We start from the raw sequence: 13,897 nt of genomic DNA, 5'->3' as shown, positions 1-13,897 counted from the left end.
TGGATGAGCTGCACTACCTGAGCCACATGTGTGGGTTGTAGACTCCGTCTCATGCTACCACTAGAGTGAAAGCACCGCCAGTTTCAAAAGTGACCAAAACATCAGCCAGAAAGCATAGGAGCTGAGAAGTGGTCTGTGGTCACCACCTGCAGAACAACTCCTTTATTGGGGGTGTCTTGCTAATTACCTATAATTTCCACCTGTTGTCTATTCCATTTGCACAACAGCATGTGAGATTGATTGTCAATCAGTGTTGCTTCCTAAGTGGACAGTTTAATTTCACAGAAGTGTGATTGACTTGGAGTTACATTGTGTTGTTTAAGTGTTCTCTTTATTTTTTTGAGCAGTGTGTATATATAAAATGACATAATGTGTGGCACTCCAGAATTACAAAGAAACACACTGCACAGTGGATTGCATCAACATTTCAATCCCAATGATTTTCATCAGGACATCAGGTTATCATGACGAAAATCATTAAGATTGAAATGTTGATGCTATCCACTGCGCGGTTTGTTTCTTTGTAATTGCGGAGTGCCGTACTTTATGTCGTCGTATGTTTCTACTTGTGAGGGCACCCGGGAAAGTGTTGGAATTAATCGAGAGTGCCAGACCACACGATTGGTATAAAAAAAAAAATATATATATATATATATATATATATATATATATATATATATATATTCTGTAATTAAATGGAAGAAAAGGAGCGCTCCATAGTGCGTATCAGTTTTAAAATTGTAGTTTATTACAACAATCCGACACACATGAGGTAAGAACACGTACCACAAGCGGCGGTATAAACCACCATAAGTATAACAAGTACAAGATCAATACTGGACTTCACCGTCTGTGCTTTCGGCTGAACAAAGATCCTCCTGCTAGGCCACACCCCTACCGGTTTTGTCACTCAGGACTTCGTCAGAGGGCTGGCCTAGCATAGCTCAGTCTCTCTATTTCAACTCCACCGGACCTATCCCGGCCATGGGGGAGTGATGCTATATACATCAATAACAGATGCTAAACACCTTTTCATTCACAAATGCTGAAACACCTTTTCATCTAATGTTCATTACAACACTGCTAGTGGGAGTCAATTCTAGCTTGCTATCCCTAGCAGTGTCACTCCTAGATGGGCCATTTGTTTGTGTCGCTTGGCTTAGTCATACAGCTACCTCATTGCACCTCTTCTACATCTTTGCATGAGGTGCTGTTTGGGGCCTAGTTTTTGAAAAGTGCCATCCTGTCTGACACTGCAGTGCCACTCCTAGATGGGCCAGGTGTTTGTGCCGCACACTTGTGTCGCTTAGCTTATTCATACAGCCACCTTGGTGCAACCTTTAGGCCTAAAAACAATATTGTGAGGTGTGAGGTGTTCAGAATAGACTGGAAATGAATGGAAATGAATGTTATTGAGGTTAATAATACCGTAGGAGCTAAATTACCTCCAAATTCTGTGATTTTAGCTGTTTTTATGTTTTTTTCAAAAATCATCCAGATCCAAAACCAAAACACTAAAGGGTGGTTTTGGCAAAACAAAGCCAAAACCAAAACACAAAAGTGGAATTAAAACCAAAACCACAACACAAAATACGAAAAGTGCCAGCCGCACATCTCTAGTAAGTATGTCCAGGCCTGGTCTTGTTTTGTGTGAAACTTTTTTAGCATAGCAGGGCTGCACAAGCGATCACAGGCCTGCTATGCTAAAATGCACTCCCCCATAGGCGGGGATTAGTTGATCGCACCAACAGCAAAAACTTGCTTGGTGCAATCAACTCGGAATGAGGGCCAACATACAGTGTTTTTCTTACTCACCAGTGGCGAAACATCCAGAGACAACGGAGCTGATTGCTGCTTGGCTCCAGCCATAAAGGGGGCAACTCCTCCATTTTCTACCATTCCACTTGTACCCATCCCACTCTGCAGCTGCTGTGAGTGAGAGCCGAGGACTCGTGAGCCTCCGAGCGCAATGCCCATCAGCATCTGCGTGCTGTCTCCTCCTACTGTGTAACCTGGTACCAGTGCTCTTTGTTCTCTGGTTGCGGAAGTCAAGTGATTCCGACCACGACACAGAGCCTGACTGGGGAGCCGTATGCACTCCGAAGTGTGTGCGGGAGTGCAAAGATGATGCTGCTTTCATTGTGCAGGTGGGCGGGAGAGCAACAGGGTGCAGAGAGGAGTCCGTACCTATGTAGCCCAAAAAAGAATAGGAAAAGGGGAGGGGGAATAGTGTAACAATGTTTTAACATCCTGTGGCTGTGTTTGTGTTTATACACTGTATGACTGTATACTGTATCTGGCTGTCTGTATATGAGAGAGAGAGAGAGAGAGAGAGTGTGTGTGTGTGTGTGTGTGTGTGTGTGTGTGTGTGTGTGTGTGTGTGTGTGCGTGTATGCTGTATGTGGCTATATGTGCATGTTACTGTATGTGTGTATACTGTATGTGGCTGTCTGTATATTTGACTGTGTGTGTCTTTGTATACTGTATGTGTCTGTCTGTGCATATGTGACTGTGTGTGTGTGCATATGTGGCTGCTGTGTGTGCGTATATGTGGCTGTGTGTGTATACTGTATGTGGCTGTCTGAGCATATGTGGTGTGTGTGTGCATATGCAGTTCTGTGTGTGTGTATATATGTGATTGTGTGTGTGCATATGTGACTGTGTATAGTATATGTGACTGTGTGTATACTGATCTGGCTGTCTGTATACAGTATGTGACTGTGTGTGCATAAGTGGCTGTCTGTGTATATGTGACTGTGAGTGTGTATGTGTGTATACTGTATGTGTCTGTCTGTGCATATGTGACTGTGTGTGTGTGCATATGTGGCTGCTGTGTGTGCGTATATGTGGCTGTGTGTGTATACTGTATGTGGCTGTCTGAGCATATGTGGTGTGTGTGCATATGCAGTTCTGTGTGTGTATATATATGTGATTGTGTGTGTGCATATGTGACTGTGTATAGTATATGTGACTGTGTGTATACTGATCTGGCTGTCTGTATACAGTATGTGACTGTGTGTGCATAAGTGGCTGTCTGTGTATATGTGACTGTGAGTGTGTATATATGTGGCTGTGTGTGTGTGTGTGTGTGTGTGTGTGTGTGTGTGTGTGTGTGTGTGTGTGTATATATATATATATATATATATGACTATATGTGGCTGTGTCTGTGTATATATGTGACTTTGTGTGTATGTGACTGTGTGTATAATGTATGTGGCTGTCTGTGTATATGTGACTGTGTGCATAAGTGGCAGTGTGTATATATGGCTGTGTATATGTGACTGTGTGTGTATACTGTGTGACACTGTGTATATGTGACTGTGCACTGTATACGTGTATGTATACAGTATGTACATTTGTGGCTGTCTGTATATATGAAATTGCTTGTGCAGATGTGACTGCACAACCCTGTACACTTATGTACACACATTGGTCTTTTTATACACTGGATACTGTATGGGATACAGTAATAATATTTGACACTATAGATGGTCTATAGAATAGGCAGGGTTAGACTGCAAAGTGAGGGTTAGGGTTAGCTACTGCTCCTGTCAGGATTTCAAGCAGTCGGGTTGCTCTGGTCATTATTCTGCACACCGGCATCCTGACTGCCGGTATCCCATGAGCCCACCCCAGCCCTGTCCCTTAACTTACATGTTGCCATAATCTGAGCCGCTGCCTGGCCTATGCCTGGCATGCCAAGAGGGGCTATTTGGCAAGACTTGAGCTACAGTGTATGAGGACACATCTGTATAATGTATGTATGTAGCGCCCTAACATAGGAAGACCATGGGAGTTTATTTAGAGGTATGACAAGTTACTATGACCCATTGAATTATACTATGTAATGGTGTATATAAATGAATTCCTGTATTTTCCATTATATATTTATTTAACTATGTATGTGACTGGTAACAATTACATGGTGTACAGGGCTGATACTACTTATGGGACAGCTGGAGAGATTGTTCCAGAAACTGACCCTCACGCTGCTATAACGGTCAAATGGCAGAGACCGCACGAGGAGGAGAGCGGGTGCACAAAAAAGTCAGTTGGTGCCGGTGACTCAGGAGACTGGATGCAGCTGGGAACTGCTGAACACAGCCAGCCCCGGGAGCAGTGAGAGGAGACAAGTGACAGCCGCTAGGGAGAACCAGCAGATCTTTACAAGGGGGAGCGCGTTGAGAGTGTGACGCAGCCCAGAGAAGATGTGGTCGGGAGCCCGGAGTCTGCACGGTACCTGCCAGCTATCCTTCCAGGCATTGGGAGGAGAGGAGATCACACTGAGGTATTGTGCCGCTGCACGCTGCCCCCACAGAGTCTTCCAGGCAGGCAGGGGAAGGTGGTGTGACCTGGCGGAGAGCCATCTTAGAGTCCTCTGAGCGGCAGAAGCAGCGGGAGGGGAAGCGGAGGTGGCCAGCGCTATAACAACATAGACGCCAGTAGCAGCCTAGCAACAGCCACACACACCCTAACCCCAGGCCGAGCCACAGAGTGAGGCACCTATAAGCAGTGAAGAAGCGGCCTATGCAAATGGGAGAGGAGGAGTAGGGAGAGCCCATTACTGCAGCATCAATGGGCGGAGGTGTAAGTGTATTTAAGCAGATATTCATCGTACACTGTACACCAGCAGTACTATCGCTCTAGTCTATGACAGAAGTGGGACTGATTATACTAGCGCTAGACAACAGATATAGAGGAGCTGACTATAGTACAGAGGAATCAGATTTTATTGCATCATTAGTCCAGTGTGGATTGTACAGTATCGGTTCCTGCTCCATCATAAGAAATTAAGAAAGCTGGAAAGTGTACCTGTGGAACTGTGCCCAAGGACTATAGTAGCGCTGCATAAATATTTCTAGCAGTGTCAGTTACCAGTGTTTCACAGCATCAAATTAGCACTGTTGCAGGCGAATCGGAACATTAAGCAGCCCTGAGGATTAATTTTTGAAGGATAGGACCTGCTAGGTATACAAAGGGTGTCATTCTGCTTAGGAAACAGTAAGAGCGGAGACCAAGACATTAAGCGCAGCATTTTTTAAAGACAGCAAATAAAAGCAGAGTCAATAGTAAAGAGATAGTCCAAATTAGTCTGCATTTTATAAATAGTTGCTGAACAATTCACCTGTTCCATAAGTACAAGGTGAAGAGACTGGTAGTCAGCATATAAAAGACTCTACTGTTATGAGCCAAACTACTTCAAGTACCCCAAGACTGTGATTATATTTCATATATTGCTTCTAACCCGGATATCGCCTAAGGGACAGCTTAAACTCTGTAGGAACATAGAGGATCCCTGTGTTACGAAATACACAGGAATACAGTTGGTTAAGGAGGAACAGCCGCCAGGGATCAGATATACTAACATCCCAAGGAGTACCATGTAAAATACACATCTACTGTGAAGGGAAAAAGCCGATTGTTAGTGTTTGATACATATAAGTTAAGAAGTACCTTCTACTCAGCAGACCACAGAGAAACATTTGTAACATTATATAGGATAGTAACTGTTGCAATAATTTTCCAGACTGAGCCAAGAGGCCTGTCACTAGCTAAAGGGAGAATTGAAGGTTATGGTTTAGTAATGATGTTACATAGTCTGTACTAAATGCTGATGTTTTCATAGCTTTATGGGCCCTATAGTGCACTATCACCCTAAGAGTACCCGGGTCACTCAAACACCTATAGGTGTTATTTCAAAGAGTATTTTTTTTTGTAATGCATGCAGTTGGAAATGTATAGTATAGAGTATATAGGATATTCTATGATATAAAGAGATAAGCTGAGATAAAGATTTATTACAATATAATTGCAAAGTTATAAGTGAGAGAAGTGGTTGTGTTTTATTTGCCATAAATACTTACCAATAGGGTTAATCGAGAATCCAGTTGATGACCGTTGGAGTGAATCTGAAACACAAGGAAGAACAGACAGTTGTGAAGGTACAGGTCAAAGTGCAACCTAGGGGAAGGGTATTAATACATGCTCTTCATTGGCTTTCCCAAGCAAGCCTAAACTACATAAGTGCTTGGGTGGAGGCACGCCTTAGTAGTCACTGATAGTAACCCCCTCACTGCAGGGAAATAGTGGGTAGGAAAGGGTTACATGTACAAAAGGTAACATGCAGTAGAAACAAAAACATTCAAACTAAAGATAAATAAATTTGAAACTCTTTTTCAGAATAAACATTGTGTTGAGGATGTAGCAGAGTTTCTGTACACACCAGGAAATGCCTTACACCTATGAACACCCTGGTACTTAAAAAGTGGAGTGGTTTATGTAGGTACCAGGCTGCTGTACAGGATGCTGGACAGCATTTATATCAGTAGGTCTCATTGGAGCTAAGTGACAGATTACTGTCTTCCACTGTGGCACTCTCACACAGTCTCAAGGTGGCACCACACCTACTCAGTAGTAGCCTTAGTGCCCATCAACGTGGATTCTATGCAGTAGCGTACTCCACTTTCAACAAATTGAAATGTTAACATAAAAAATCTGTCAATCAAACAAACAAATGGAAGCTGAGGTGACCATTTAAGCAATATTAGGTTTAAATAAGACATACTGTTCAAACGAAAAAATCCCTGAGGATGTCCACTGAGAGTGTTGATGAAACGCATTGGATGACTGCACCAACTAGTACTGATACACCTGCTAGGCTTATGAAGTTCTATTCACTAGTATTCCCAGCCATTTTCAAAGAAAACAAAATGCACTAAAGCCCAGACTGCAAAGAAACTTGCAGTATTTGAGGCGGCTAAGGACATTAAAACAGAAAAAGCAGCAGGTATCTGCTCACCACAAAGCACCACAGGGGTCATACCCAACCTTGGATTGCTTCCATGACTAAAAGCACACTCTAGCTAAATTTACCCCCAAGATTTTAACTTTTTAATCTCAACACCTTTGTGAGATGCTGCACACTGAACAGACTGATAAGATTAATATGGAAACCTTTCAGGAATGATAATGTGACCTAAGCTTTTTACTAAAGAACTTCACCCTTTTTTAATGAATACAATAAGGCCTCTGAACTGGATTACAACAAAAAACAGCTGTTTGAAACTGGCATCCACCACAATCCCACCTATAACAAAAAGAAAAACCATTTCCTTCTGGCCTTATTGCAGCCCATTAAAATGGGATCCATTCAGGATCCTGGGGTTCGGATACTGGATACTTGGGTTCGGGATTCTAGCAGTCAGATTCCTGACACAGGAATCCCAACACTGCTCAGAATGCAGACGCTGTCATCCAGACCTGGATCGTAATGATGGCACCAGAATCTCAAATTCCGCAATCCCAATCGACATATGCCAATAGTCCTCAGTGGTAAACTGCAAGAGGGCGAGGTGATAGGGTTAGGCTGTGGGGAAGTGAGGTTTAGGGTTAGGCTACAGGGTGGGGTGGTTAGGTTTAGGCACCACCGGGCAGGGTTAGGCTGCGGGAAGGAAGGGTTAGGGGGGAACATACATATCATATGTATTCCATTGAAACAATACTATGCAAACTACTGTGCAATATAACACACTTGAACATTATTATACAATCCTCATTCACTGCTAGCTATAGCCCAGAAACATGCATACATTATAAAGACTGCTACATTTTGTAACAAAGTTGTACTTCAAAAACTTTTGTGGGAAGCTTGCTGTATTATTGAAACTGGGTGTTTTGCTGATAGGAACATTGTCCTTTTAAATTTTGGACACATGGGAAGCAGAGGTTTAAGCAAGCCAATGCTTAAGGGGTCCATACATCAGGAAGGTATCGAGGCAATTCCCCAATCTACTGATATCTGGGTTGAGGGACGGGGAAATACAACATGTTGGAAGTCCTTGATTTGTTGATTCCGATCAAAAAAGTATTGGGATTGGCGAGTCTGGGATTGTTAACATACTGATTTTTGCCAATTCCCCGATGGATTGCTGATGATCAGTGTTCCCCAATTGGCGATTGTATGGCCGATTGGCAGATCGGATTGCGATCCATAGATGTGTGGCCTACATTAGTAAATAACCCCCCCCAGTGTTCTTTAGACATTACTGTTCATCGTTGAGAAGGCAAACTGAGCTACGGTGTTGCAAAGGGTTACACTAAAGAAAAGTATCCTTAACTTTTCCTCCTGCCTATTTCCTAAATATCACATACATTATTAATATACAGTATGATGCCAAAACAGCACATATGAAAGCAAGCTATGTCAAGTAAAAATACAAACAACAAGGTTAGACTGAAGAATTGTCCTAGGGAAACCCAATGCACAGTTAACTACACGGCACATAATTTGTTTCTCTTATTCAACACAAATCTGAAAAAGACAATAAAATATGTTTTCCTATAACCTGAAGTATTTTATTTTTCCCAAATAACAACTTAAACTGTGTTGTTTGCTGCTGCTGCTGCTGTTCTATATTATGTAATATGAAAGTAAAGGTGTTGACCACTAAATCTGAAACACTTCAGAATTTAGAAAGTACTAAAGGACATTGCATATGAAACTCACCTGATTGAAAGCTGTAGAGTGTATCCATTTACACTTGAAGCTAGAATAAAAAGAAATTACATTTGAAATACATCTTTACTCATTTGGATTATTTTACATGCAGTGATGTCTACAGTATGTTTCCACTTTTGAACTGCCATAATCTCCACGCACTGCCTAACATTATATAAAGCTGGACTCCAAATGTATTGTACATTAATGATTTCAGCAGTGGAAGTGTTCTGGTTTCTGAATGCACCAAAAAAGGAGTATTTGGTCGCTGAATAGCACTCTCTGCACTTGTAACCCCAAAGGTGGCATTAATTAATTATTTATTTATTTATCTATCCATTCATCCACCCAGTATAGGGGAAATGAAAGAGTGAAAGGAGCCACCAAGACTTCTGACCTATATATACTGTACATCTTCTAATAAAAGGCAAAAAATAAAATAAAAAATAAAGCAGTCATCTAGTCCCGTCTCCCATATACAACCAGCAAGAATCAAGCATATTTAAAATAGAAGGCAACACATGCATTATTGCATTGGTAGATTACTGTATTGAAGTGGCTTCTCATACGGTCAAGTAATTGGCTTCATCACTTTATTTCTCTGACGTCCTAAGTGGATGCTGGGGACTCCGTCAGGACCATGGGGAATAGCGGCTCCGCAGGAGACAGGGCACAAAATTAAAAGTTTGACCACTAGGTGGTGTGCACTGGCTCCTCCCCCTATGACCCTCCTCCAAGCCTCAGTTAGGTTTTTGTGCCCGGCCGAGAAGGGTGCAATCTAGGTGGCTCTCCTAAAGAGCTGCTTAGAATAAAAGTTTGTTAGGTTTTTTATTTTCAGTGAGTCCTGCTGGCAACAGGCTCACTGCAACGCTGGACTAAGGGGAGAAGAAGCGAACTCACCTGCGTGCAGGATGGATTGGCTTCTTAGGCTACTGGACACTAGCTCCAGAGGGACGATCACAGGTACAGCCTGGATGGGTCACCAGAGCCGCGCCGCCGGCCCCCTTACAGATGCTGAAGAGAGAAGAGGTCCAGAAATCGGCGGCTGAAGACGTCCCAGTCTTCTTAAGGTAGCGCACAGCACTGCAGCTGTGCGCCATTGCTCTCAGCACACTTCACACCGCGGTCACTGAGGGTGCAGGGCGCTGGGGGGGGGCGCCCTGGGCAGCAATGTAATTACCTTTACTGGCTAAAAATACATCACATATAGCCCCTGGGCTATATGGATGTATTTAACCCCTGCCAGGATTACAGAAAAAAACGGGAGAAGAGCCCGCCGTGAAGGGGGCGGGGCCTATCTCCTCAGCACACAGCGCCATTTTTCCCACACAGATCCGCTGGTGGGAAGGCTCCCAGGCTCTCCCCTGCACTGCACTACAGAAACAGGGTTAAAACAGAGAGGGGGGGCATATTTTGGCGATATTAATATATATTAAGCTGCTATAAGGGAAAACACTTACTATAAGGTTGTCCCTGTATAATTATAGCGCCTTGGTGTGAGCTGGCAAACTCTCCCTCTGTCTCCCCAAAGGGCTAGTGGGGTCCTGTCCTCTATCAGAGCATTCCCTGTGTGTGTGCTGTGTGTCGGTACGTGTGTGTCGACAGGTATGAGGACGATGTTAGTGGAGGCGGAGCAATTGCCTGTAATGGGATGTCACCCCCTAGGGAGTCGACACCGGAATGGATGGCTTTATTTATGGAATTACGTGATAGTGTCAACACGCTACAAGGTCGGTTGACGATATGAGACGGCCGGCAAACCAATTAGTACCTGTCCAGGCGTCTCAAACACCGTCAGGGGCTTTAAAACGCCCATTACCTCAGTCGGTCGACATAGACACAGACACGGACACTGACTCCAGTGTCGACGGTGAAGAAACAAACGTATTTTCCAGTAGGGCCACACGTTACATAATCACGGCAATGAAGGAGGCGTTACATATTTCTGATACTACAAGTACCACAAAAATGGGTATTATGTGGGGTGTGAAAAAAAAACTACCTGTAGTTTTTCCTGAATCAGATAAATTGATTGAAGTGTGTGATGAAGCGAGGGTTACCCCCGATAGGAAGTTGCTAATTTCAAAGAAGTTATTGGCATTATACCCTTTCTCGCCAGAGGTTAGGGCGCGCTGGGAAACACCCCCTAGGGTAGATAAGGCGCTCACACGCTTATCAAAACAAGTGGCGTTTCCGTCTCCTGATACGGCCGCCCTCAAAGATCCAGCTGATAGGAGGCTGGAAAATACTCTAAAAAGTATATACACACATACTGATGTTATACTGCGACCAGCAATCGCCCCAGCATGGATGTGCAGTGCTGGGGGGGTTTGGTCGGAATCTCTGACTGGAAATATTGATACCCTGAATAGCGACAATATTTTATTGACTATAGAGCATTTAAAGGATGCATTTTCTTTATATGCGAGATGCACAGAGGGATATTGGCACTCTGGCATCAAGGGTAAGTGCGCTGTCCATTTCTGCCAGAAGAAGTTTATGGACGCGACAGTGGTCAGGTGATGCGGATTCCAAGCGGCATATGGAAGTTTGCCGTATAAAGGGGAGGAATTATTTGGGGTCGGTCTATCGGACTTGGTGGCCACGGCAACAGCCGGAAAATCCACCTTTTTTACCTCAGGTCACCTCCCACCTCCTACCTCAGGTCACCGTCTTTTCAGCCTCAGTCCTTTCGTTCTCATAAGAACAAGTGGGCAAAAGGCCATTCATATCTGCCCGAGGCAAAGGAAAGGGTAAGAGACTGCAGCAAGCAGCTCCTTCCCAGGAGCAGAAGCCTTCCCCCGCTTCTGAAAAGTCCTCAGCATGTCGCTGGGGCCCTACAAGCGGACTCAGGTCCGGTGGGGGGGTCGTCTCAAGAATTTCAGCGCGCAGTGGGCTCACTCGCAAGTCGACCCCTGGATCCTGCAGGTAGTATCACAGGGGTACAGATTGGAATTCGAGACGTCTCTACCTCGCAGATTCCTGAAGTCTGCTTTACCAACATCTCCCTCCGACAGGGAGACGGTGTTTGAAGCTATTCACAAGCTGTATTCCCAGCAAGTAATAGTCAAGGTACCCCTACTACAACAAGGAAAGGGGTATTATTCCACGCTGTTTGTGGTACCGAAGCCGGACGGCTCGGTGAGACCTATTCTAAGTCTGAAATCTTTTGAACACTTACATACAAAGGTTCAAGTTCAAGATGAAATCACTCAGAGCAGTGATAGCGAATCTGGAAGAAGGGGACTTTATGGTGTCCTGGGACATCAAGGATGCTTACCTCCATGTCCCAATTTGCCCTTCACACCAAGGGTACCTCAGGTTCGTGGTACAAAACTATCACTATCAGTTTCAGACGTTGCCGTTTGGATTGTCCACGGCACCCCGGGTCTTTACCAAGGTAAAGGCTGAAATGATGATTCTACTTCAAAGAAAAGGCGTATTAATTATCCCTTACTTGAACGTTCTCCTGATAAGGGCAAGATCCAGAGAACAGTTAGAGGTCGCAGTAGCACTATACCAAGTAGTGCTACAACAGCACGGGTGGATTCTAAATATTCCAAAATCCCAGCTGATCCCGACAACACGTCTGCTGTTCCTAGGGATGATTCTGGACACAGTTCAGAAAAAGGTTTTTCTCCCGGAGGAGAAAGCCAGGGAGTTATCCGAGCTAGTCAGGAACCTCCTAAAACCAAGAAAAGTGTCAGTGCATCAATGCACAAGAGTCCTGGGTAAATGATGGCTTCTTACGAAGCGATTCCATTCGGCAGATTCCACGCAAGAACCTTTCAGTGGGATCTGCTGGACAAATGGTCCGGATCGCATCTTCAGATGCATCAGCGGATAGCCCGTCTCCAAGGACAAGGGGGTCTCTTCTGTGGTGGTTGCAGAGTGCTCACCTTTTTGGAGGGCCGCAGATTCGGCATTCAGGACTGGGTCCTGGTGACAACGAATGCCAGCCTGAGAGGCTGGGGAGCAGTCACACAGGGAAGAAATTTCCAGGGAGTGTGGTCAATCCTGGAGACTTCACTTCACATAAATATACTGGAGCTAAGGGCAATTTACAATGCTCTAAGCCTGGCAAGACCTCTGCTTCAGGGTCAGCCGGTGTTGATCCAGTAGGACAACACCACGGCAGTCGCCCACGTAAACAGACAGGGCGACACAAGAAGCAGGAGGGCAATGGCAGAAGCTGCAAGGATTTCTCTATCGTCCTAGTGGATGCTGGGGTTCCTGAAAGGACCATGGGGAATAGCGGCTCCGCAGGAGACAGGGCACAAAAAGTAAAGCTTTAGGATCAGGTGGTGTGCACTGGCTCCTCCCCCTATGACCCTCCTCCAAGCCAGTTAGATTTTTGTGCCCGGCCGAGAAGGGTGCAATCTAGGTGGCTCTCCTAAAGAGCTGCTTAGGAAAGTTTAGCTTAGGTTTTTTATTTTACAGTGAGTCCTGCTGGCAACAGGATCACTGCAACGAGGGACTTAGGGGAGAAGAAGTGAACTCACCTGCGTGCAGGATGGATTGGCTTCTTGGCTACTGGACATCAGCTCCAGAGGGACGATCACAGGTACAGCCTGGATGGTCACCGGAGCATTGCCGCCGGCCCCCTTGCAGATGCTGAAGTAAGAAGAGGTCCAGAATCGGCGGCAGAAGACTCCTCAGTCTTCTAAAGGTAGCGCACAGCACTGCAGCTGTGCGCCATTTTCCTCTCAGCATACTTCACACGGCAGTCACTGAGGGTGCAGGGCGCTGGGAGGGGGGCGCCCTGGGAGGCAAATGAATACCTAATTTGGCTAAAAATACCTCACATATAGCCTCCGGAGGCTATATGGAGATATTTAACCCCTGCCAGAATCCGTTAAGAGCGGGAGACGAGGCCGCCGAAAAAGGGGCGGGGCCTATCTCCTCAGCACACAGCGCCATTTTCCCTCACAGAAAGGCTGGAGGGAAGGCTCCCAGGCTCTCCCCTGCACTGCACTACAGAAACAGGGTTAAAACAGAGAGGGGGGGCACTAATTTGGCGATATGCTTATATATATATTAAGATGCTATAAGGGAAAACACTTATATAAGGTTGTCCCTATATAATTATAGCGTTTTGGTGTGTGCTGGCAAACTCTCCCTCTGTCTCTCCAAAGGGCTAGTGGGTCCTGTCCTCTATCAGAGCATTCCCTGTGTGTGTGCTGTGTGTCGGTACGTGTGTGTCGACAGGTATGAGGACGATGTTGGTGAGGAGGCGGAGCAATTGCCTGTAATGGTGATGTCACTCTCTAGGGAGTCGACACCGGAATGGATGGCTTATTTAGGAAATTACGTGATAATGTCAACACGCTGCAAGGTCGGTTGACGACATGAGACGGCCGACAAACAATTAGTACGGTCCAGACGTCTCAAAAACACCGT

General features: G+C 45.1%; 1 long non-coding RNA gene across 1 annotated transcript in view; it reads left to right on the top strand.

Annotated features, from left to right (window-relative positions):
• Positions 1-4,010: 4,010 nt before the first annotated feature.
• The window catches only part of LOC134965515 (uncharacterized), a 131,123-nt gene continuing 121,236 nt past the window's right edge, over positions 4,011-13,897 (top strand). The window contains exons 1-2 of the long non-coding RNA XR_010188414.1: positions 4,011-4,288; positions 5,871-5,942. This is a non-coding gene — a long non-coding RNA (uncharacterized LOC134965515). The remainder of the gene's footprint in view (positions 4,289-5,870; positions 5,943-13,897) is intronic.

This window comes from Pseudophryne corroboree, chromosome 10 (assembly GCF_028390025.1).
Source record: "Pseudophryne corroboree isolate aPseCor3 chromosome 10, aPseCor3.hap2, whole genome shotgun sequence".
Taxonomy (NCBI): domain Eukaryota; kingdom Metazoa; phylum Chordata; class Amphibia; order Anura; family Myobatrachidae; genus Pseudophryne; species Pseudophryne corroboree.
Note: the sequence above shows the minus strand (reverse complement) of the source record. Positions and strands in the feature narration are given on the sequence as shown.